Raw genomic sequence first — 27,175 nt, forward strand, 5'->3', positions numbered from 1 at the left:
AGGATGGAAAAATAATCAAATAAAAAGGAAAAAAAACACATTGATCACAAAAATTTATGTTGATAGGGAAGATCAAGACCCAAACTGAGAAGACAATGATGTGAAAACAGATATAAGCAAGGCCTAAAAGAAAAAATCTATATTGGATACAAGCAAGCCCCCAAATAATTCCTAGAAGAGCTAAAGAAAATAAAAAAAAAATAAATCAAATAAGAGTGGTAGAAGAAAAATTAGGAAAATACATGAGGCTGATGAAAGATAATTATTAAAAAAAAAAGAAGTAACAACCTGGTAAAGAAGGAGGCAAAAAATATTCTGAACAAAATTTCATCTTAAAAACAGAATTGACCAAATGTTGAAAAAGATATAAAAAAATCACTGAAGAAAAAAATACTTAAAATCAGAATTGGTCAAATGGGGAAAAAAGGAGGTAGAAAAGTTCACTAAAAATCTTCAGTGAACTGATTCAAGCATTCTGGAGAGCAGTTTCAAAGTATGCCCAAAGTGCTATAAAGCTTTGTATACCCTTTGACCCAGCAATACCAGTATTGGGACTTTTCTCCAAGGAGATCATAAAAAAAGGAAAAGGACCCAGATGTACAAAAATATTTATAGCTGCTCTTTTTGTGGTGGCAAGGAATTGGAAATTGAGGGGTTGCCCATCAATTGAGGAATGGCTGAACAAGTTATGGTATATGAATGTAATGGAATACTATTGTACTGTAAGAAATGATGAGCAGGTGGATTTCAGTGAAACCTGGAAGGACTTGGATGAACTGATGATGAGTGAGATGAGTAGAACCAGGAGAACATTGTACACAGTATCAACAACATTGTGTGTTGATCAACTGTGATAGAATTGATTCTTCTCAGCAATACAGTCGTCCAAGATATTTCCAAAGGACTCATGATGGAAAATGCTCTCGAAATCCAGAAAAAAAAAAGAACTGTGGAATATGGATGCAGATCAAACCATACTATTTCTATTGTTGTTGTTGTTGTTGTTTTTCTTTTTTGAGGTTTTTCCTTTTTGCTCTGATTCTTTTCTTGTTACATGACTAATGCAGAAATATGTTTAATGTGATTGTACATATATAACCTATATCAGATTACTTGCTGTTTTGGGGAGGGGGGAGGGAAGGGAGGGAGAGAGAAAATTTGAAACTAGAAATCTTATAAAAATAAATGTTGGAAATTATCTCTAAATGTAACTGGAAAATAATAAAATATTGATATGGGAAAAAATCCTAAAAAATTAGAATTTGACAAGTAGAAGCTAATATCTACATGAGATTTTAGGAAAAAGTAAAACAAAGTCAAAAATGAAAAAAAAGAAAATGCTAAATATTTCATTTAAAATGACTTGGAAAATCAACTAAGGAAAGATAATTTGAGAATTACTGGACTATCTGAAAGTCCAGGTCAAAGAAAATGATTATGGGCTTCATACCTCAAGAAATTATAAAGGAAAGCTTCTCCAGTATCTTAGAACCAGATGGTAAAAAAGAAATTGAGGGACAGCTAGGTGGCGCAGTGGATAGAGTACCAGCCCTGGAGTCAGGAGTAATTGAGTTCAAATCCAACCTCAGACACTCACACGAGAGTTGGGTATAGAGACATATCTTATCCAACAGGGAAGTAGCAAGGAGATAAGAGAAAGGTATCAGTAATAAGAGGAATGATAGTTTAAGGGAGACAGTGGTCATAATCAAAACAGACTTTTGAGGAGGGCCAGAGTTAAAAAAAGAGAGCAGTGGGGGGAGGGAGGGAGGGAGGAAAAGAGAAAGAGAGAGAGAGAGAGAGAGAGAGAGAGAGAGAGAGAGAGAGAGAGAGAGAGAGAGAGAGAGAGTATGAGAATAAACAGAAGAAAATTGCATAAAGAGAAATATATAGGTAATAATCATAACCTTGAATGTGAATGGAATGAATTCATGCACACAACAGAAAGAATGGACTAGAAACCAGAAGTGAATATGATGCTTACAACAAACACACCCTGAAACCTAAAGTAAGAGGCTAGAGAAAAATCTATTAAGTTTCACCTGAATGGGGTGGGATGGGGGTAGGGAAGTAGCAATCTTGATCTCTAACAAAAAAAAAAAGCAAAAAGAGACAATTAAAAGAGATAAGAAGGAAAACTACATCTTGCTAAAAGGTATCATGGTCAATGAGTCCTAAAAATATGTGCACTAAATGATAAAGCTTTCAATTCTTAAAATGAAAAGTTAAATGAGTTGCTGGAGAAAATAGTAAAACTATCCTAGTGGGAGACTTCAAGTTTCCCTTCTCAGAACTAGACCAGTCTAACCATAATATAATAAAGAAGTTAAGGAAATTAATAGACTCTTTGACAAGTTAGATATGATAGACCTCTGGAGAAAATTGAAAGGGAATAGAAAAGAATATACTTTTTTCTTAACTGTATATGGATTCTTCACCAAAAAATTGACCATGTATTAGAGCATAAAAAGCTCACAACATGGGGGCAGCTAGGTGGCACAGTGATTAGGGAACTGGCCCTGGACTCAGGAGGACCTGAGTTCAAATCCAGCCTCAGACACTTGACCCTTACTAGCTGTGTGACCCTGGGCAAGTCACTCAACACTCATTGCCCTGTAAAAACCAAACCAAACCAAACCAAACCAAAAAAAGCTCACAACAAAATTCAGAAAAGCAGAAATATTAAATACATCTCTTTCTGACCATAGTGCAATAAAAATTACATTTATTTAAGGGCCTGGGAAAATTGATATTATTGGCTAAGAATTCTAGCCCCAGACTCTGCTCTTCAATACCACATAGAAGTGAAGAAAGATAAAACTTTTCATAAAGGCTTGGTTCTCTACCTCTGCTGTAAGCTTGAAAAACAATAGCACCAAAACCAAAACAAATAGTATGGTTAAATCAGCATCCGTATTCCACAGGTTTCTTTTTTTCTGGATTTGGAGAGCCTATTCCATCATGAGTCCCCTGGAACTTCCTTGTACCATTGTATTGGTGAGAAGAATCTAGTCTATCACAGTTGATCAACACATAATGTTGATGATACTATGTATAATGTTATTCTGGTTCTGCTCATCTCACTCATCATCAGTTCATGCAAATCCTTCCAGGTTTTTCTGAACTTCTCCTGCTTGTTGTTTCTCACCGCATAATAGGATTCCATTACATTCATATACCACAACTTGTTCAGCCATTCCCCAACTGATGGGCAACCCCTCAATTTCCAATTCCTTGCCACCACAAAAAGAGCAGCTATAAATATTTTTGAACATGTGGTTCCTTTTCCCTTTTCTATGGTCTCCTTGGTGAAAAGACCCAAAAGTGGTATTGCTGGGTCAAAGGGTATGCGCAACTTTATAGCCCTTTGGGCATAATTCCAAATTACTCTCCAGAATGGTTGGATCAGTTCACAGCTCCACCAACAATGCATTAGTGTCCCAATTTTTCCACAGCTTCTCCAACATTTATTATTTTTTGTCATATTGGCCAATCTAACAGGTGTCAGGCGGTACCTCAGAGTTGTTTTAATTTGCATCTCTCTAATCAATAGTGATTTAGAGCATTTTTTCATATAGGAATAGATAGCTTTGATTTCTTCATCAGAGAACTGCCTGTTCATCTCCTTTGACCATTTCTCAATTGGGGAATGACTTGGATTCTTATAAATTTGAGGGGAGACCCATTTTTAAGAAAAGACAGAAATAGAGTATGAACTTGAATCTTGCATTGGACTTCACAAAGAAAGTAACTTGATGATTTATGCCCAAGTTTTGTAATAGTACAAGTGATAATTCTTCCTCAATTTTACCAAGAAAAGAATAGCTAATGGGTGTAGGGATAGATATTTAAAGACAGGATTGTGGATGAGTGTTTTTAGGGGTTATATTTTCTTGGTTGCCAGGAGATTGAAATGGGAGAAAAGCAAATGTTTGGAATGACCATTTTGGGAATGTTCTAAGGAATAGGCAAGAGATGAATAAAAACACACCTGAGTAGCAGCCTTTATTTGCCTAGTTGTTATTAAATAGCATAAATTCATAATACCTGGCAGACAATTAAGAAGAAAGGAGTCTAGTAAAATAGCAATCCTGAAGTGGCATCTCAGAGTAAGTAATGGACTAGTTAAATTGGAAAGGGCTAAGCAGCTGCTTGTGACTGAGGGTAATAGACAAGTTTGATATATAAAGGCGGAATGAAACTATAAGCATATTAGATTCTGTTCCAGCCTTCTATTTTTACTGTGTCTTTCTGTTTCAAGCTTGTCTCTTATAAACAAAATATTGTTGGATTCTGTTTTTTTAATACATTTGCTATCTTCCTCCATTTTATGGATGAGCTCATCTATTCACATTTATGACTACAAACTGTGTATTTCCCTCTACCTCATTATCTTCTGTTTCTTCCTCTTTATATGTTTTTATCCGGTTCCTCCTCAAAAGTCTATTTTACTTCTAACCACTGCCTTCCTTAATTAACCCAATCCTTTATTATTCCTATTCTGTCTCTCATCCCCTTCCCCTTCTATTTCCCTGGGTGTTACATTTCTGTACACAGCTGAGTACATATATATATATATATATATATATATATATATATATATATATATATATATATATATATATATATATACACACTCTTTTCTTTTTAAACCAATTATTATGATAGGTTCAAGCATTGCTTCCCACCTTTTCATTTTCCTTTCCCTTATAAAAGCTCTTTTGTGGGGCAACTAGTTGGTGCAGTGGATAAGGCACCAGCCCTGGATTCAGGAGGACCTGAGTTCAAATCTGGCCTCTGACACTTGACAGTTACTAACTGTGTGTCCCTAGGCAAGTCACTTAACCCTCATTGCCTTGAAAAAAAAGCTCTTTTGTGTATTTCTCTTTTATGTGAGAAAAATTTTCCCCATTCTGCCTCTCTTCTCCTATTGCATCCCTCTTTCTCAATCCTTCATTTTTTTGTAATCATTCCAACATAATCAACTCACACCCATGCTCTGTATCTATGTGAACATCTATTAATTGCTCTAATACTGATAAAGTTCTTAGGTGTTACACACTTCATCTTTCCACATAAGGATGTAAACAGTTTAACCATGTTGAGTCCCTTATGATTACTCCTTCATGTCTAAATTCCTATGTTTCTCTTGAGTCTTCTGTTAGAATGTTAAATTCTATATTCATCTCTGTTCTTTTCATTTAAAATGTTTAAAAGTCATCTATTTTATTAAATACCTTTTTTGGGGGGATGACACTGTTTGCCTGGGTATGTGATTTTTGGTTGTAATCTTACCTCTTTTGCCATCCAGAATATTATATTCCAAGCCCTTTAGTCATTTAACTTGAAAGTCACAAAATCTTGTGTGATGTTGACTCTGGCTTAATGATATTTAAATTGTTGGGTTTTTTTGACTGCTTGATGTATTTTTTCTTTGACCTGGGAGCTCTGGAAATAGCTTCTAATATTCCTGGGATTTTTCATTTTGGATCTCTTTCAAGAGTTGCTTGGTGGATTTTTAAAAAAATTTCTATTTAATTTTTGAATAGGACATCAACTCAGTTTAAAAAAAAATACTTTCATGAAATATGATTTAAGGCTCTTTCTTTGGCCATGGCTTTCAGGTTGTCCTGTAATTCTTAATTTATCTCCTGCTCATTTTTTTCTAATTATATATTTCATATTTACTTCTATTTGTTCAATCTTTTGACTTTGTTTTATTTTTATGGTTTGTCTCATGGAATCATTGGCTTCCACTTGTCCAATTCTATTTTTTTAGTAATTATTTCCTTTGGTAAAATCATCTGCCTGTTTTCCCCTTTGGTCAGTTCTGCTTTATAATGATTTATTTTATTTAATGAATTTTTGTACCTCCTTTATCATTTGACCTATTCTGCTTTTTAAGGAGGTCCTTTCTTCAGTGATTTTTTAATGCTCTTTTTACCATTATGCCAATTCTGTTTGTTAAGGTGTTATTTTCTGCAGTATTTTTCATGCCTCTTTTAACAATGTGATAATTCTTTTTCATAATTTTCTTGATCACTCTCATTTCTTTTCCCAATTTTTTCTCTACAATTCATCATTCTTTAACTCTTCCAGGAATTCTTTTTGGGTTTAGGTACAATTATTGTCTTTGAGGTGTTTTGGTAAATCTTTTCAAATTGTTGTCTGAATTTGTCTTGGTGTTCCCTGTCACCATAGTAGGTTTTTTTGTGGTTAAATTCTTTTTTGTCATTGTTATTATTCTTATTTGCTCATTTTTCCAGCCTATTTCTTTTTTACTTAGAACTTTTTTTTAATGTTGGGCTCTGTTCATGTGAGTGTGCAGAGACACTATTCTAATCCCAATTTGTACTACTATCTTTTTTCAGGGCAATGAGGGTTAAGTGACTTGCCTAGGGTCACACAGCTAGTAAGTGTCAAGTGTCTGAGTCTGGATTTGAACTCAGGTCCTCCTGAACCCAGGGCCAGTGCATAATCCACTGCACCATCTAGCTGTCCCCTGTACTACAACTTTCAAAGTTAATTCTGGAGGTCTGCAAATTGTCAGTGCTTCCAAGGTGGTATGACACTAGGAGAGGTATGGTTCCTGCTATCCTGGTCTGTACTCTGGTCTTTACCAAGAAAGGTCCCCTTATTACCTGCAGCTGCATGTATTAGCACTCATCTTTGACTTGCAATTGTAATCAGGGAGCCTCTTCCCTTGTGATTGATCATGGGTACTTCTCTCCACCTTGTAACTGTGACCCAGAAACACATATGGTCAATAAAGTTGCCAATCAGTGTCAGCCATGCCTAGTACCATGAGAATTTCCTGTGTGATCTGTTTTTGACCAGTCCTCCAACTCCTTTACTGTCTCTGTGATGAGAGTTCCCAATGTTGCTTCTGCAGCAGCTGTTATTTCCACAGTATGTATGGTCTATGGACAGACCTCTGCCAGACCTCTACTGCAGTGTTATAAACTTTTCCTGCCTACTTCTTGAGTTTTCTTAGACTAGAAAAAAATGTCACCCTGACTTTTTGATGGCACTGATGTTCCAAAGTTATTATTTCATAGTCGTTTGGAGGGGAATTTGCATAGAGTTCAGCTGGATATCTGTCACTAATTCACCAATCTTGTTTCTGTCCCTTTGAAATAAAAAACAATAGGGAAAAGGACCCACATGTTAAAAAATATTTGTAGGTGCTCTTTTTGTGGTGGCAAGGAACTGGAAATTGAGGGGTTGTCCATCAGTTGGGGAATGGCTGAACAAGTTGTGGTATATGAATGTAATGGAATTCTATTGTGCTGCGAGAAATAATGAGCAGGAAAAGTTCAGAGAAAACTGGAAGGACTTGCACGAACTGATGATGAGTGAGATGAGCAGAATCAGGAGAACATTATACACAGTATCATCAACATTATGTGTTGATCAACTATGATAGACTGGATTTTTTTCACCAATACAATGGTACAAGAAAGTTCCAGGGGACTTATAATGGAAAAGGCTCTCCAAATCCAGAAAAGAAACTGTGGAAAATGGATGCTGATTGAACCATACTATTTCTTTTGTTTTTGGCGCTGTTGTTTTTCTATTTTGAGGTTTTTCCTTATTGCTCCAATTCTTCTCTTATAGCATGACTGATGCAGAAATATGTTTAATATTGTTATGTATATGTATATGTGTGTATATATGCATATATATGCATACATACACACACACACACACATATATATATATGTATGTGTGTGTGTGTGTTTGTGTGTGTGTGTATAACCTATATCAGATTTGGATTGCCTGCTATCTGGGGGAAGGGGGAAGGGAGGGAGAAAATTTTGAAATTAGAAATCTTATGTAAACAAATGTAGAAATGTATCTTTACATGTAACTGGAAAATAATAAAATACCTTTATTTAAAAAAAAAGAAATAAAAAACAATATTGATGCAGAGGGTTGCTATGGGTTGTCAACAGAGATATTAAAGTTATTAAAGATAGTTTTGATAGAATTTATACAAAATAAGATTGTGAACCATGTATTACATCTAGGAGACTAAACATGGATAGAGATACATTTCAGTTCAATTCATCAAATATTTATTCATTCAGCCACTAGATAGGCTCTAGGTAGTAGATAATAACAGTGATAATCACATGTGGATACATTTCCAATGGCATAGGGCAAAAATATTTCAACAAATAGGTATTAAGAAGAAGAACAATTCTATCCTCTCCTTTCAAAGTAAATTGTAGAAAAATAGGAAAAAGTGACATATCCACCAAAGAAGATAAAATAGCTGCATCATCTGTGAAAGATACCTATTTCAGTGAGGGCACACAAATCACAGAGGAAGAAGGAAGGAGTTAGAACTAAAGAAAAAAGAAAACACTGGATTATGACAGTCTTGCAGAAAGTAATGTTATTAAATTCATTTGATTATACAAGGCACTGCTTTATAAAGAGCCTTTAGGAAAATGTTATTTAGATTTTAGCCTACCTATTTCTTAAATTCTAGGTTTTACCTTTCCTACTGGAGCTTAATGTAGGAGTAAATGGAGCTTTCCTAAAAAAAAATCATAAATAGTATCTAGCTAATACCAGAAACAAATATTATTTGTAATGGAAATGAGCTAAGAGCCTTCCCAGTAAGATCAGGAGTGAATGAAGGATTCCTGTTATCACCACTATTGTTCAATATAGTACTAGAAATGCTAACTATAGCAATAGCACAAGGAAAAGGAATTGAAGAATTTGGAATAGGCAATGAGGAAACAAAATTAAATCTCTTTGAAGGTGATATGATGGTATACATAGAGAACCCATGCAAAAAACTAGATGAAACAATTAATAAATTAGTAAATTTACAGGATATAAAATGAATCACCAGAATCTCCATGTATTACCAGTAGGGTCCAACAGGAAGAGATAGAAAGATAAATCCCACTCACAATAATTGCAGATAATACAAAGTACTTGGGATTCTACCTGCCAAGACAAACCCAGGAACTATAAACACAATTACAAAATACTTTTCACAAAATAAGATCAGATCTAAACAAATTGATAAATATCAATTGTCCATGAATAGGCCAAGCTAATATAATAAAAATGGCAACTGTTAACTATTTTCTTTTTATTTTATACCATTTACTCTATGTAAAGAAATCATAATGAAGATGAGTATGTATTGTTTTGCCCCTCCACATTTAGTTAAAAGTAGACTAGAAGTACACATTATTTTCAATATTTTTATTTGCTTTTTAATAATTGGAACAGACCTAAAAGTAGGTAGATACTTATCATTATTTGATATTTGAATACTCCAGTGTTCACATTCCAATGTGGTATCAATAATGTGAGCACTCTCACCATTGATGTAGATCCCAATCAGTCCAATCTGTGCCTTCCTAGTCTGTGTTGTTCTTAACCATATTCTACAATTTATCTTCTATATATCACAGGTTTTCTTCTAGCTCTCCTGGCATTATTTAACTCCAAGCTGTGCTTTACTATTGACAAATGACTGGGCTAACTTATTTTCTAATCATACATCATTTTGATCATATCATCTATGCCACTATTCTCATGTACTTCTTGGTTTAGTAATTTGATACAGTTTCCTCACAAGTCTCTGAGGAATGAAAGTTAAGAGGAACCAAAAAAGGACCTTGTAAGAGCCCCTCCTTCTCCTTTTGTTTGAATCTTGACTTTGATTTTGGTGGAATTCTTGTATTTGATGACTCACAGCCATATAACATCATTATAAGAAGACATTAAAAAAAGATGGTTTTTGAATTCAGAGAGTAGCCTGGTGTCATTTAAAGCACTGAACAATTAAAATCACAATATGGATCAAACTTAGCTTTCCCATTCTGTTCATTTCTGGCCTGAGATCACTCATGTCTATGCAAAATCTGCCCAAGATTTGGATCAGCCATATCTATGAATGTTATAAACAGCTGTATTTTATAGTCTATAATAAGAGGGTAGGAGGAAATTAAGCCAAAAGAGATTTGTACAACCTTTCTCACAAAAACAAACAGAAATAGTGAATGTTATTGAAGTTAGGGAAGTAAATTGGTATGTTTTTGAGCTAAGCCTCTCATTTTTCACCCTTTTGTGCTGTGTGGTAATTTTTTAGTCATGTCCAACTCTTTATGACACCATTGCAGTTAGTAGGCAAACATACTGGAGTTGTTTGTCATTTCCTTCTCTAATTCATTTTACAGATGAAGAAATAGGAGCAAAGAGGGTTAGGTAACTTGCCCAACATCACACAGCTAGTAAGGATTTGAGGCTAGATTTTAACTCAAGGAAGATAAGCCTCAATGATACTAGGTAAGGTACCTTTCCCACTGTGTAATCTATATGTTAAACTATATTATCTAATGTTATTTACTTTGTAAATGATCCCAAGTCTTCTACTCTATTTCTGGTTTTAAAATGTTCCACCAAGTGTATGCTCTTTTTCAGCATCACATTTGTCTCTTATATAATGTAGGGGCCTGGGTCATGGGGCAGAACTTTCTAGAAAATAAGATATATTAAAGTTGAACCAAACATGAAACAATTGAGTGATTTAAGAGTAGAAAAATGTATAACAAGGCTGCATATTGTCATCTTATTTATTTCACAGAGGACATCATGAAAAATACAGGCAGCATGAAAAGTCAGAATTAATGATTCTGTGAGAAATGTCAACAATCTCAGTTATGCAGATGATACTATTCTGGTAGTAGAAAGTGAAGAATTAAGAAGACTCTTGATGAGAGAATAAATGCTAGCTTGAAGCTTAACATAAAAACAACAACAACAACAGCAACTAAGATCTAGGCAACTGGTCCCATCATTTTATGGCAAATAGAGGGAGAAGAAATGGAAGCAGTTTTATATTCTTAAGGTCAGTAATCATTGAAGATACATTCTGCAGCCATGGAATTAGATGGAATAAGAAGACTTTCTCCTTGGAAGGAAAGCAAATGTAGACAAAATACCAAAAAGCAGAGACCTCACCTTGCTGAAAAAGTTCCATATACTCAAAGCTATAGTTTTTATAGTAGCAAAACATAGTTGTGAGTATTGGACTAGCCACAGAATCAGTGATTTCAAACCATGGTGCTGGAGAAACCTTTTGATAGTCCTTTGGAGAACAAGGAGATCAAATCATTCACTACTTAAAGAAATTGACCCATTATTCATTAAGAGGTCAAATACTGAAACTAAAGCTTAAATACTTTGGCCACATAATGAAACAAAACTTATTGGAAATGGGAAAGACTGAAGGCAAAAAAAAAAAGATGGGGATAGCATCCCCAAAGATGGGGATGAGATGGATAGAGTCACTGGAGCAATTAACATGAGCTTGGAGAGACTTAGAAAAAAAAAAGTGAAGGATAGAAGCACCTAGCATTCTATGATCCACAGGGGCATGATGAGTCAGATGTCTAAAAATTGAACAACAAAAAAAGTGAAACAAAAGATTCTCAGAGTTTGTATGTGTTCTGTTTTGGCATTCAGAATACATGTTTATCTTGCCTTGCTTTGCTTGAGAATTGTTCTGACTTTTTTTTTTCAGATTTTAAAATCTGATTCTAGTTAGATGTAATTCCCTTCTTTTGGATATGGCATTTAAACTTGAAGTTCCATTATGTCATCTTGTTCTAATGCCTGCCATAATCTTGTCCTCCATCCTGATGTTACCTTATGCCTCTAACCAACTGGATTTAACTTTAACCATTTATGTCTGCCTCAGAAATCCCTAAACGTCTCATTGTTGATGAACTGTCTAAATTCCTTCCAAATGTGGTAGCTTTGACTCAGAAGAGTGCCTGTTCTACTGTTCTCCTCCAGAATAGAATGTGTTGGGACTTTATTATAATTTGGGATGAAGGATGTCATCAAGGAAATGGATGATTTGGCACAATAGTGAACTGGCAATGTCAAGAGCAAGGGGTAATAAAGGACAACATCCAAGCTTCCTTGGTATCCAGACAATGTCTAAACAGCCCAACCAAGGTCCCCATGATGTAAGGCAAAATCCTTATGGCATATTTATGGGAAAACATGCTATGGGATAGGAAGGCATGGATGGGTCAGGATCTGATTCATTGCAGAGAATCCCCACATGGATAAGAGAAACAGATCCACTGGTGTATTAGAATGATGTACCAAGAGGCCCAAAAGTAAGCGATCCAGAAAGTGTGTGATAGAAAATTATTTGGAACTGTACTAAAAAAAAATCAAGGCAGCCACATGGCATGGTGGATAAAGCCCTTGACAACAAAACCCAAATTTGAATCCTGTCTGTTAGTTAATTACTGTATGACCCAAGGCAATTCACTTAGCTTCTTTCTTCCTCAGTCTCCACAAGTAGAAAATGGGAATAATAATAACATCAGCTAAATCACAGGTTTGTTAGGATTAAATTATATATGTAAAGCATTTCAGAAACACTGAAGTGCTATCTAAATTGTAGTTATTATTTTAATTTTCAGAAACCATCTCCTTTCTTCTACCCTTCCCACCCTCCCACTAGAAACAGCCATCAACTATTTAAAGACCAAAAACCATTGAGTTCCCTAAGCAGCTGTAGATCCCCTTGAACAGAAATGTAATCCAACTGTTTCAAGGGGAAAAAAATACAGCACCATTACCACTGAGGAAACAAAAGAGAAACCATCCTGAATTAATATATTATGGAGGAAATGGTAATTATTTGATCCATAGGTTTCCAGCCCCACACAGCTCTAATGTCTTTTGGAACTGCTACATGCTGTGAACACTACATACAGAAGAGAATACCAGATGAGGTTCTGTCAAGGGCTCAGGGGTTTGAGTGGGGAAAAATATAATTTCTGTACCATTTAAGAAAGACTCAGTCAACTGTTTTGTTTCCAAGGTCCAGAAATCAGCTCAAGTCTTTTTGGGTTTTTTTCTGAGTATATCATGTTTATTAGGGGAAAAATATGAAGAGATCCAAATGCATCAGTCACACTTCAGTGAGCTTCTTAAAATAAAAGCTGATAAAAATGACTGGATAATTCTTGACTGACTGTTATCATGGGAAGTAAACAAGATTTTCATTCCCTAAGCACCTGTTAACACTTCTTTAAAGGCCTATATTAGCTCCTTTCCCAGAACATGGGAAGCCCATTCAGTCGTTCATTCTTCTCTCTACCCCTTTAATTAAATGTATATATATATGTATATATATATATATATATATATATTTGTTTTGCTGCAAGTCAGTTGTGTAGATTTCTTTTTTAAAAATTAACTACTTGAGAGAAACAGATGACACAATGAGCACATCACAGTCAATGCCCTTTGGCATATTCTGTGAGCATTTGAAATCACGTTCTGGTTTTTGTGACAGAAAATCATTCTTATTTTAATGTACTAAAGCTCAGGAAAGCATAATGATAAGTGCCCCACTAGTTCATTAAATCCACCAGATAGAGGAGACATAATGCTTTCTAGTATACTCTCAGGAATAAGGAGCTAGGTTAGGTCAAAACACTTCCAGCTGTCTTTAACAGTAAAGAAAAAAAATGTACTTGATGAGCTTTGTGGGAAATATTGCTTAGTTTGTTTTCTTATGAAAAAGACATGGTAAAGGTCATTTTGAACAGAACTAATGGTTTGCTTGCTTGATTTTAGGGGTGTTAAGAGGATTGTCAGTAATGTATTACCTTATCTTCAGCATCCTAGGCTAACTGAGCCTGGTTTAGGATTATCACTAAATTGGAAATACTAATCTTATCTTCTCTTGACTATCCAACTTCAACTTCACCACTCCTTCAAGCCCCTTCTATCTACTGGAACCTATGGTGATCTCTTCCTTCTTTGAAGTCCCATAGCATTTCCTATCTGGAACATCCATTTTGGTTTGTACTTAAAATATAGGGTAGTATTTAATTACCTACTTCCTTTGGGATATATCTATTCTCCAATCAAGATTTTTTTGTCTTTTAAAATACTTTTTTTCGGGGGCAGCTAGGTGGCACAGTGGATAAAGCTCTGGCCCTGGATCCAGGAGGACCTAAGTTCAAATCCTGGGCAAGTCACTTAACCCTCATTGCCCTGCAAATTAATATACATATATTTATCTTTATATTGTTTATTTTGTCTTTAATCTATGGGGAAAACAAGCATTCTCATAACAGAGTATAATGCAACTAACTATTCCTTTATACAATAATAATGTATTTTTTATTTTTTTTTCCTCCTCCCATCCTAAAGATGTCTACCATTAGACATAAATGTGTGTGTGTGCATATGTGTAAAATCACTGTATACACACTTCTATCTATCAGGTCTTTCTCTTGATGCAGATAGCATCTTTTTCATGTATCTTTGGCATTGATTTGATTGTTTATGATAGTTTAAATGACTTATTCACCCAATGATTTTTTAAAAATAATATTTCCATTAATGTATACATTGCTCTCTTGGTTTTGCTCATTTTGTTCTTCATTTTTTCATGCAATTCCTATCCATTTTTTTAATTCATTGAAATTATTTCTTATACAGAACTGTACTGTTCCATCACAATCATATACCATGTCTTGTTCATCCATTCCCAATTGATGGGCATCCTCACAATTTCCATTTGTTGTTTTTTTGTCACCACAATGAGAGTTGCTATACTTATTTTAGAATATATGGATTATTTTCATTTTCCCTTAATTATGTTTGGAAAAATACCTAGTAATGAAATTGCTGAGCCAAAAGTTATAGGTAGTTTAATAACTCTTTAGGTATAATCCCAGATTGCTCTCCAAAATTGCTGGATCCATTCATAATTCCACCAATAATGAATTAGTGTTCTGATTTTTCCACATCCCCACAAAAATTTGTTGCATTTCCTTTCAATTAATTAGGTCCTGGAGACCAAGTAATTCATTTCTATATCAACAATATGTAGCATATCCACAAACAAATAGTAGGTATTAATTAAGATGTGTACAATTGATTTTTTTTAGGCAGGCATAGTTCAGTTTATTCATTGTTTATAAAAAATGACTTATATGGTTGCCACAGCAGCTTCCTGGGTGCTCTGGACATACAGCCAAGTATGAGTCTTCACAAGATGATTGGTGAATTCCTGATAGGGAGACTTAGTAAACACAGTCTCCTTCCACAGCTCTGGGGTTAGGTAGCTTATGTTTTGGAGATGGCATCGAAGGTAGCTTTAGCAAAGTTGCCCAGAGTGGCAGTACAGCCCCTTGCAGAAGTGTAGCAGTCATCAATTCCAGCCATCATCAGGAGCTTCTTAGGCACAGGAGTTGAGACAATGCCAGTACCTTGAGGGGTGGGGATCAGGTGCACCTAAACCGATCCACAGCACCCAGTGACCTTGCAGGGCACTGTGTGGGGCTTGCCAATCTTATTCCCGCAATAGCTACATCTCACAGGAATGAGGGACAGCTTGGCCAGAATAATAGCACCCTGAATAGCTGTGGCTACTTCCTTGGAGAACTTGACATCCAAACCAACATGGCCATTGTAGTCACCAATGGCCACAAAAGCCTTGAACCTGGTACATTGTCCAGCTCTAGTTTGTTTCTGAACAGGCATGATCTTCAGAACCTCATCCTTCAATGAAAACCCCAGGATGAAATCTATGATCTCAGATTCCTTAATAGGAAGAGAGAAAAGATAGATCTCCTCCAAAGACTTGATCTTCACGACCTTGACTAGGCAGCACAGCTTGTTGACAGGAACCCACTCCTTACCCTTGGCCCTTCCTCCTCGTTCCCAGCAGCATCAGCTTCCATCTTGACCATGGCCCAAACCTCGACCTCAGCCCCCACTCCCAAAGCCACCACAGAAGCCCCCATGGCCTCCGACTCTAGGGCCCCCAGGGCCTCCAGTTCCTCCTGCAGCACTGGGGTCATCCGCCATTTGGTGTTCGTTAGAAGTAGAAGTTGTACAATTGATTTTGCACAATCACTTTGTCATAGGAATAAGTAAATTTCTTTTTTTTTTGGTAATATTTTATTTTGGTGGAGCAATGAAGGTTAAGTGACTTGTCCAGGGTCATACAGCTAGTACATGTCAAGTGTCTGAGGTCGGATTTGAACTCAGGTTCTCCTAAATGTAGGGTTGGTGCTTTATCCACTGCACCACCTAAGTAAATTTTACATATTTATCAGTGGTATCAAACTCAAATAGTATCAGATCCCTGTGGGCTACATATTCACTTTTGCCATTTCAGTCATGTCTGACTCAGCAAACCACAAATTAATATTATCTTTTTTTGTATTGCATTTTTATTTATTTTGTTAAATGTTTCCCAGCTACAATTTAATGTTGTTCAGGATACTGGGACTGCAAATTCAATATCTCTATATAACATGACTCTTTAAGGCAATGTGGTATCCTGGAAATAGTATGGCTTTTAGGTCTGGTTTTGGCCGTCAATTCATTGTGTGACCTTTGATATGACTTTAAACTCTGAGCCTTGGTTTCTTCATCTGATAGTTGAACTATCTGTCTCAAGGTGTTGTTGTGAGGTTCAAATGAGTCCAGATGTATAAAATTCTTGGGGAAACTTGAATAGGAATGGCAGCTGTTACAGTTAATTTTGATAATTGACACTTCTATACAGATTGCTTTGAATACATATATTATATCTTTTGATCCTCACAACAGAACTGTGAACTAGATATTACAGACACTATTTCCATTTTATAGATGAACAAATGGAGGACATTGAGGGACTACTATGTGGCTTGCCTATGACTGTATAATCAGTCAAAGAGCTATACCAGCAGTAAAAAGAGGCCTACATTAGAAGCAAAGTTGACATCTATTAACTATGTGACTCCCTAAGCAAGCCACTTAATTTCCTTGAGGCTCAGTTTCTTCATCTATAAAATATTTTAATGGTAGTTGCACTTAATTTTGTTATAGGCATGTTGGGAGAAAAGTTCTTATAAACTGGCTTCTTTCATGTTACCTACAAATATGCCCATATTCCCTGTATCCTTAAATCAACCCTCACTTGATCTAGTCATCCACATTACTATTTTCCTATACCCTTCTTCACTTTTATGACTGAAATCCTTGAGAATCCTGTCTATAATTAGTGGACCCACTTTTTCTCTTCTATAATCTGGCTTCCAACATAACGGTAAACTACCATCTCCAAATTTGCAAGTGATCTCCTAATTGCCAAAGTTAATGACCTATTCTCAATCCTGATCCTCCTAGCTTTCTCTGTAGTATTGGACAATATCCATCACCTTCCCTTTCTGGAAATTCTCTTCTCCAAATTTTCATGACACTATTTTCTCAGAACTCTCTTCCTGTCTAGAACTTGGTGTTCTCATGAACTTCAATGGGTTCAGTTATCATTTCTACATAGGTGGTTCCCAGATATATAAATTTAGACCTCTCTGTTGAGCTACAGTCATAATCTTCACATCCCTCTTGGGTATTTTGAAGTGAATTCCTGTAGGCATCTCAAAGTCAGCATATCTAAAATGGAATTCATTATCTTTCCACCAAAACCTTCCCTCCTTTTGAACTTATTAATATTAAGGGCACCTCAAATTTCCTAATCACCCAAGCTTGAGACCTCATTATCATGCATCAACTCTTTACCACACAGATACAATCCATTACCAAATCTTGTCACTTCTACCTTCATAACATCTTTTAGCTATGCCCTCTTTGGGAATGCTCTACCCAATTACCTCCAGCATTTTTCCTAGATTCCTTTAAGACTCAGCTCAAATCCTACATTTTTCAGGAAGTCTTTCCCAGGACTTCCAGTAACTAATGCTTTCTCTTTTCAGATCACCTATTTCTATTCTTTATCTGTCTTGTATATACCTAGACATTTTCATGTTGTTTGCCACATTAAACTATGAGTTCCTTGAGAGCAGGAATTGTCTTTGTCTTTGCATCCATGAATGCTTAGCAGTGTGATTAGTACAGAGCAATTACATAATTAATGCTTGTTCAAAGATAGATTGACTGTGATAAACCATAAATCAGTATGAATGGGACATCTTATTAAATAACAGTATGAATTTGAAGGCAGGTCTTCAGATTCTGGCTCCTTGGTCTACTTGGTCCACCTTATTGTAATTGCTTAATTTGACAAAACTTCTAGCCATTGATTAAACCATACTATTTATACTTTTTTTGTTTTTCTTTTTTGAGGTTTTTTCCTTTTGCTCTGATTCTTCTTTCACAGCATGACTAATGGAGAAATAAGTTTAATGTGATTGTACACATATAACCTATATCAGATTGCTTGCTGTCTTGGGGAGGGGGAAGGGAGAGGAGGAAGGGAGAAAAATTGAAATTAGAAATCTTATAAAAACAAATGTTGAAAACTATCTCTACATCTAACTAGAAAATAATAAAATACTTTTATAAAAATATAAAAACCTCCAGCCATTGAGTAACTGAAAAGAATAATAGTATAATATCACTTTTTAAAAGGATGAATTTTGAGGAACTGAGTTTATTCACAACCATCAATTCCTATAACATATATAACTGTAGCACCTGTAATCAGTAATTCCTAACATGTGCACATTTCTGTTTTTGTTTTTAAGCATTCCTTTACTCCATGATTCTATAAATATTTATTAGTAATATGATATAATTTGAGTAAGGGACGGAATTGTTTGTATTTTGTCTTTTTATCACTTGCATTCATCAAAATGGATGTAGTCAAAGTATCAAATGCTTAACTACGGAATCACAAAATTTGGCTTGGAGAGGATCTCAATAGCCACCAGGTCTCACCTATATAGAAAAAGGGATCTCTGCTGTATCATACCTGATACATGATCATCTGGCCTCTCCATAAATACCTTCAAGGAGAGCATCCCATCACCTCTTGAGTCCACCAGTTTTACTTTTGGAGAGCTTTAATTGTCCAGAAGTTTTTTTTTATTTCTTCCCCCCAACCCCTCTTGCTTAACTGTAAGCCTAAATTAAACTCATTATGACTTTTTCCCATTACTGTTGCTTCTGCCCTCTGGAGTCAGTGGAACAAATCAAATTTCTCCTCTGTCTGACAACCACAGCCTTTCAAATGCCTGAAGACACTTTTCCTGTTCAAAGGAAGTCTTCTCTTCTTCAGGCTAAAAATGCTCATTTCCTTCAATTGATATTGAGCACCTATTGCTTCTAAGGAAAATTGGGAAATTCTCAAAACCAAATAAATTTTACATTAATGGTTTTAAAAGAAGAATAATAACACTAACTTTTATATAATACTTTAAACTTTGAACAGTTATTCACAGATAATATCTCACTTGATTCTCAAAACTCTCTGAGATGTAATAAGCAACATTTTTATCCAGGTGAAGAAAGGGACACCAAGAGAGCATAAGTGACAAATTTATAGGAATGTTTTTTTTTCTCCTTTTCTCCATATACAGAGCTCTTAGCAAGCTCATCCTCTACTCCCCTCTCTTGCTTCTCCCCCATATCTAATTAGTTGCCAAATATAGTAGATTATATATTCATAACATTAAATGTAGGTGTAATCTTTTCACCTCTGATAGTACCACCACCTTAGTACACACTCCTGGGTAAATTCAATATCCTGCTAGTGGATCTCCCTGCTTCAAGACTCTTCTCACTTTGCTCCATCCTTCACTAAGTTGTCAAATTGATATTAGTAAGGTACATTTACTTCCCCACCTTATTATACAGATGAGGAAACTGAGGCAAACATGGTAAGTGACTTGTCCAAGATCGTGCAGCAAGTAAGTGCCTAAGGCCAGGTTTGAACTGAGCTGTTTCTAACTCCATGTCTAGTACTCTATCCACTGTGCCACCTAGCTGCCTTTTGCCTGACCTGTACTAGGTGCTTAATAAGTTTAACGACTTGCCTTAGCATAGTGTTTCACATTCATTTAATATAACTCAATTTCCAATGGTTGTTCATTGAGATCACATTTTTTTTCAAACATTAAAAAGTATGTGTTACATGATGGAATTAGTTTGATATAGCTGCCAACCCCAAATATGAAAGCCTCTCCCACTGATCCACTACATCACTGCTATCATTAATACAACTATATCTGTACAATAGAAATGACAAAAAATATGAAATTAATACCTAGGTCATCAACTATTGCCATTTATCTTGCCTTTAGTTAACATACACCAAGTAACTGTGAGTCAGTGCAACGTAGTAGATAGGTAAGAACATTCTTTATGTGATGCTATGCCACTGTGAATCATTAGATATCATAGTCTCAGAATAATTAAAGTTGGTGGTCAAATGCTAGTAAAGAGAAACATGGGACTATGAACATGAGAAGTGGAATAATGAGAATGTGGCAACCATTTACCATTCAAAAATTATTAAAAAAATGAAAAGTAAAGGATATTTTCAGAAAGAGGCATACTCAGAAAATAAAAGGGCTTGGTCATGTGCTGAAAGCAAAGGATACTTAATGGCCAGAAAAGTTGCTCTCTGGCTATTCACACAAGGTAAGAAGAGATAGAGGAAAGCCCATATTGTGTTAGGTGGAGATCTTCAGGAGAGGGTATATGAGAAGTCATGGACATGTCACACTAAATAAAAAGACATGCTTGGGTTACAATCTGTAATACTGAGAAAGCATCATCATCAATGACTATACATATTCATCAAAAGACTATGGTGGTGGTGAGAATTCTCAAATTCATTGAGAAAATTTCACTAAAGAGTTCTACATTCAGGCACTCTGAAATTGTTTGTATTTTACAGAATGCTAATGACAGAGGTGACCCTGGATTTTCAAAAGCTTTATATGTCTCTGGATTGTAGCCCTGGTAGGCCCTGCCAAGTTCAAAATACTTCAAATACAAGCTTAGTAACAGATGGCTAAAGAATCAGAAAAATTGCATTCAAATCCTGCTTCTGAAATATGCTGATTCTGTGTTTCTTGGCAGAACCCAGCAGCACCTGTAGGTTAGCTTTCTAGAATGTGAGTTGCAAAGAAGTGATTGGTCTGAATTGGCAGGAATTTTCTCAATGCAAATTTCCTACACCAATGAAAGCACAGTAATTAATAGGAATTAATGGTGGTGGGAAAGTGGGGTGTGGTGGAAGTGGGGGTTGGGGATGGGGGTGGTAGTAACAACAATAAAACCATAAAACAAAAGCAAAACAAACCTCTCCAGGAATTACAGAAGACAAATCTGGGAACTCTTTTCACCAGCATTCAATTCTTCCTGTACTGTATGATTTTTGTCTATTTTTTCCCCATAAGTCTTTTACAGAAGCTCCACCTACTATGTTTGGATACTTTCTTTCAATCATTTGACACCAGAGGTTTACACAGGCTATTCATCTATTGGCTATCTTTCTTTCTTGATTACATGACAATGTCACCTTACTTTTCCAACATATCTTTGGAGTCAGTCGAAAGTTTGTTGGACTTGGATGAGATTTTTATGATTTTGGAGAAATTAGTTAACCATTTTGAGCTTCAATTTCCTCAACTGTAGCATAAGAGGTTGATTGTATGCCTCTAAGATCCTTTCCAGCCCTACATCTAAAATCCCATTTAGAGAAAGCATGGTATAGTAGAGTGAGCATTAGACTTAAAAACCCAGAAAGAGCTTGATTCAAATTCCCCCTCAGATATTAGCTAGCTCTGAGTACATTTAACTTTTAACATTTAACATCCCGCATCTTAATTTCCTCAGGCCCCAAATCAAAGAACTCTTAAAGTATCTTCTAGTTCTAATTCTATAATCCTATGATCTTTGATGACATTTGTTATCATTGACATAATGAAATGTATTTGTTACTATTGCTAATTTCCAGTCTTCCAATGAGTGAAGTTCAATAGCAATTATAAATAACAAGTAACCAGAAAATTATATCTCAGAAGCCATTAAAATGAGAAGCTAAGAAATATGGGAGTGTTGGTGAAACATAATATGATCATCTTTTTTCCCCCTAACCTTCTTCAAAAAGGAGACCATTTAAGGAAATGGTAACTGAAAATTAATCAGGTTACCCAACTGAATCCCCATCCAGCTACAGGCTAAATCAAATTATGAGCATCTCTCATGTCAAAAAAAGTACTTTGCAATATTTATAAGTTTCCTGTTATTATTTCATTTAAAATCATATTTGAAATGACCTGTTCTTTTGGCTATTTCTTCTACAGGTTTGGAGCAAAGTATGTTAGGTTCCTCTGATAAAACCTGATGACATGAGAGTTTTGTCTAATAGTTATTGAGAGAAATTTTCTTTTTCTACATATATTACAACAGATACTTCCAGCAGGCTTCATGCATACTCAGATAGGTATCTTAATGTTTTCCAGAGAAATATATCTGAAAAGAGATATGTGGTGCCCAAATAATTCTCTCTTTCTCTCAGTCTCTCTCTTTCACACTCTCTCTCTCTCTCTCTCTCTCTCTCTCTCTCTCTCTCTCTCTCTCTCTCTCTCTCTCTCTCTCCTTCTCTCTGTCTCTCCCTCTCTCTGTCTCTCTCTCACAAACATACACACAAATACACACACACACTTCTAAATAGTCCATGGCTCTTTCCATGGCAAACACAGTGAAAGGGAAACTCATTACTGTTAGATTGATTTAGTTGTGATCAGTTCAAAGCTAATAACACACATCTTGGCTAGAGTGTCTCTCTATGTTGAGAAATTACAAAGAATTTTTTTTAAATATTAGCATATGCATAGATAAATATTTCAAGAAGATCTGGTAAAATTCCTTAAAGGTACTTCTAAATGTTTTTTTTTGGGGGGGGGGTGGGGCACTGAGGGTTAAATGACATGCCCAGGGTCAAGTGTTAAGTGTCTGAGGCTTGATTTGAACTCAGGTCCTCCTGAATCCAGGGCTAGTGCTTTATCCCCTGAGCCACCTAGCTGCCTTCCCCTCCCCTTTTTTAAATACTCAACAAGCATGTTAGAGTTGGGAAAATATCTCTAAACATTCAAGCAAGCTATGTACTGAAATTCATAGAATAGATGAATAGATCTGAAAGAATGAGATAATGTCTTAGAATCTACAAAGCTGAGGATGATATTTCATCGTTCCATACATTATGGCTTTTACCTTATTTTTCTTCTTAGATTTTTGTGACAAGTTCTCCCTTCTCCCCTGACCTTGAATTTTGAACCACAAAATAATAGAAATCTCAAAGTTTTAAAAATGATGGGCAATCTATTAAATAGTAATGACAATCAGTTCTAAAAATAATTCCTGTAATTCTCTTTAACTTATGGAATAAATAATTAAAGGGATTGGAAGGAGGTAATCAAATTTATTAAAGTATTTCAGAATACATAGTTTATGAAACCAAAAAAAGTGAAATATATTTTGAATTGTTTTCCACTTTGAATTCAGAATTGTCAAACAGATTATGCATTTGGATCAAAAAATATGTATGTTAAAAAATGCAGCCAAGATGGTGGATGAAAGGCATTGACTTCCCAGAGAGCTACCCATGATCCCTCCAAATACTTTCAAATAATGCCATAAGACAATTCCTGGAGCAGCAGAACCCACAAAAGGATGGGGGTGATACCATTTTCTAGCCAAAGATGGCTTAGAAGGTCAACAGAAAAGTTCTGTTGTACCAAGGTAATAATGGAATGCAGACCTGGGCTGCAAGGCACAGATCCAGCCCCAGACAGCCTGCCCCCAACAATCAGTACTCAGGAACCTAGTAATTGGCTATGGCAGAGGCTACTTCTGGAACTCAGCTCATTTATCTATAAGGCGGTCAAGCAGTTAGCCAGGGGTAGATAGTAGGGGTCCCTGTTGCTGCTGCTGAGTTGGGACTCTATTGTTTTTCCTGTGCTCAGAAGCAGTAAGCAGTCTTGGGTTGCTACTCAGGTCTGGGGGGTGAGGGGTGGGGAGGTCCTCAGGCACACATGGATCTTGAAACCACAGTGAAACAGAATTCTATTCCCAGGTTAAAGAGCAAATAGGCCTGTGGTTACTTACAGACCAGAGCACAGGCCAGGGGAGTGGTGAATATGTCTCTCCTTAAATTGTACCATATGGAACCCCCCTAAGCTTGGGACAGTGTGCCCTGGAAGCAGTGCCCCATTTTAAGAAAGAGTTAAAGGTAAAGATATAGGCTAGGGAAATAAGCAGAAGAAAAAAATGCTACCCTAGAAAGCTTCTTTGGTGACAAGATCAAAATACACCCTCAGAAGAAGATAACAAAGTCAAAGCTCCTACATCCAAAGCTTCCAAGAAAAATATGAATTGGTCTTAGGCCATAAAAGCACTCAAAAAAGACTTTGAAATAAAGTAAGAGAGGTAGAGGAAAAAATGGAAGGAGAAATGAGAGCGATGCAGGAAAGTCATGAAAACAAAGAAGTCAATAGCTTAAAAAGCCAAATTGGCCAAATGGAAAAGGAGGTACAAAAGCTCTCTGAAGAAAATAATTGCTTAAAAATTAGGATTGAATAAATGGAAGCTAATGACTTTATGAGAAATCAAGAAGCAAAATCAAAAGAATGACAAAATAGAACACAATGTGAAATATCTCCTTGAAAAAACAACTGGGGGCAGTGAGGTAGTGTAGTGGATAGAGCACTGTCCCTGGAGTCAGGAGTTCAAATCCTGCCTCAGACACTTAACACTTAACACTTACCAGCTGTGTGACCCTGGGCAAGTCACTTGGCTCCAATTGCCTCACTTAAAAAAAAAAAAAAACTGACCTATAAAATAGATCCAGGAGAAATAATTTGAAAATAATTGGACTACCTGAACAAAACTATGATCAAAAAAAGATCCTAGACACAATCCTCCAAGAAATAGTCAGGGAAAATTGCTCTGATATTCTAGAAGCAGAAGGTAAAATAGAAATTGAAAGAATCCTCCAATCACCTCCTGAAAGTGATCCCAAAAGGAAAATTTCCAGAAATAGTATAGCCAAATTCCAGAGCCCCCACGTCAAGGAGAAAATATTGCAAGCAGCCAGAAATAAACATTTCAAGTATTGTGGAGCCACAGTCAGGATAACATAAGATCTAGCAGCTTCTACATTAAAGGATCAGTGGGCATAGAATATGATATTCTGGAGGGCAAAGGAACTGGAATTACAACCAAGAATCACCTACCCCGAAAACTTGAATATAATTTTTTTCAGGGGGAAAATGGGAATGAATGAAAGAGAGGACTTTCAGGCATTCATGATGAAAAGACCTGAACTGAATAGAAAACTTGAGTTTCAAATACTAGACCCTAGAGAAGCATAAAAAGGTAAACAGGAAAAAGAAATCATGAGGGATGTTAAAAGGTTTAACTGTTTACATTCATACTTGAGAAGATGATACTTTTTTTTTCCTGCTGAGGCAATTGAGGTTAAGTGACTTGCCCAGGGTCACACAGCTAGTAAGTGTCAAGTGTCTGAGGCCAGATTTGAACTCAGGTACTCCTGAATCCAGGGCCAGTGCATTATCCACTGCGCCATCTAGCTGCCACAGAAGATGATACTTCTAACTCATAAGAACTTTCTCATTATTAGTGCAGCTGAATGGAGTATACTTAGAGGGCACAGGGGTGAGTTGAATATGAATAGATAATATCTTTAAAGCATTTATTTTGTTCATTTTTTTTTTGTGGGGCAGTCAGGGTTGAGGGGCTTGCCTAGGGTCACATAGCTGGTGAGTATTTGGTTTGGCCTCGGATCCTCTTGCGTCCAGGGCTGGTGCTTTGTCCACTACACCACCTAACTGCCCCACATTAATATCTTTAAAAAATAAAACTAAGGGGAGAGAGAAATGCACTGGGAGAAAGGGAAATGGAGAGGTGGAAGTGGGTAAAGTATCTCACATAAAATAAGCAAGAAAAAGCTTATGGAGTAGAAGGCAAGATGTGGGAGGTGCAGGGGAGTGAGTGAGCCTTACTCTCATCAGGACTGGCTCAAAGAAGGAATAACATACACACTCAATTGGGTATAGTAATATATCTTACCCTGTGGGAAAGTGGGAGGGGAAGGAGAAAAGGAGGGAGGGGTGAAGCGACGACAGTTTAGGGGAGGAGGAAGTCAGAAGCAAAACACTTTTGAGGAGATATAGGGTGAAATAAGATAGAAAATAGAGTAAATATCAAGAAGAGGGAAATGGAGGGTAATACACTTAACAATTGTAATTGTGAAAAGAAAATGAAGTTCTTCTGATAGGCCTCAGTTCTCAAACACATAGAGAATGTATTCAAATTTGTTGATATGAGAGCCTTTTCACAATTGATAGATTATCAAAAGACATGAAGTTTTCAGGTAAAATAATCAAAGCTATCTGTAGCCATATGAAAAAAAACTGCTCTAACTCAATATTGATTAGAGAGTTTCAGGTCAAAATAATTCTGGGTACTACTGCATACCTATCGGATTGGATAATAGGACAGCATAGGAAAATGACAAATGTTTTGGGGGATATGGGGAAAATGAGACATTAATACACTCTTGGTAAAGTTGTAAACTGATTCAAACATTCTGTAGAGCAATTTGGAACTATGGCCAAAGGGATATGAAACCATGCATGTTCTTTGACCTAACAATATCACTACTAGGTTGGTATCCTAAAAGAGATTTTTTAAAAAGTTGAATTCAAAATTGGGATGATGTCCATCAATTGGGGAATGGCTGAACAAATTGTGGGATGAGATTAAGATTACTTTTGTTCTGTAGCAAATGATGAGCAAGATGCTATCAGAAGGATTTATGAAATATGCAATCCATCTACAGAGAAAAATCTGATGGTATCTGAATACATATTAAAGTATATTTTTTGTTAGTTTCTTTTTCTAGCTTTTTTCTCTGTTTTATTTCATAATCAAATGTGGAAATGTTTTGCATGACTGCGTATATATAACTTATATTGAATTGCTTGAGTTCTTAAGGGGGTGGGAAGGGAGGGAGGAAGATAATTTGGAACATATAGTTTTAAATTCGATGTGAAAATTTCTTTATATATACATGTACCTTTGGGAAAATTCTAAATATTTTTTTAAAAGCATACAACCAGCAGTTCACTTTGAATTAACTGAAAGTCAATGTGATCATACCACTATAACACATATATGCATGTGTTCCCAAATGATTCCAATTTATAATGCAATAATAATTTTAAGGCACCTTTTTTATTATTCAGTATAAATGCTTGGAATTTTCTTTAACATTTCTTGATGATGGAACATACAACTTGTTTTTAAAAAAATATGGTTTCCTTTTTGT

The 27,175-nt window shown here is 35.9% G+C and overlaps 1 pseudogene; it reads right to left on the reverse strand.

The window, feature by feature from the left end:
• Nucleotides 1-15,007: 15,007 nt before the first annotated feature.
• LOC122728809 lies at nucleotides 15,008-15,888 on the reverse strand (annotated as a pseudogene).
• Nucleotides 15,889-27,175: the final 11,287 nt, after the last annotated feature.

Source organism: Dromiciops gliroides, chromosome 5 (assembly GCF_019393635.1).
Source record: "Dromiciops gliroides isolate mDroGli1 chromosome 5, mDroGli1.pri, whole genome shotgun sequence".
In the NCBI taxonomy this organism is placed as follows: Eukaryota; Metazoa; Chordata; class Mammalia; order Microbiotheria; family Microbiotheriidae; genus Dromiciops; species Dromiciops gliroides.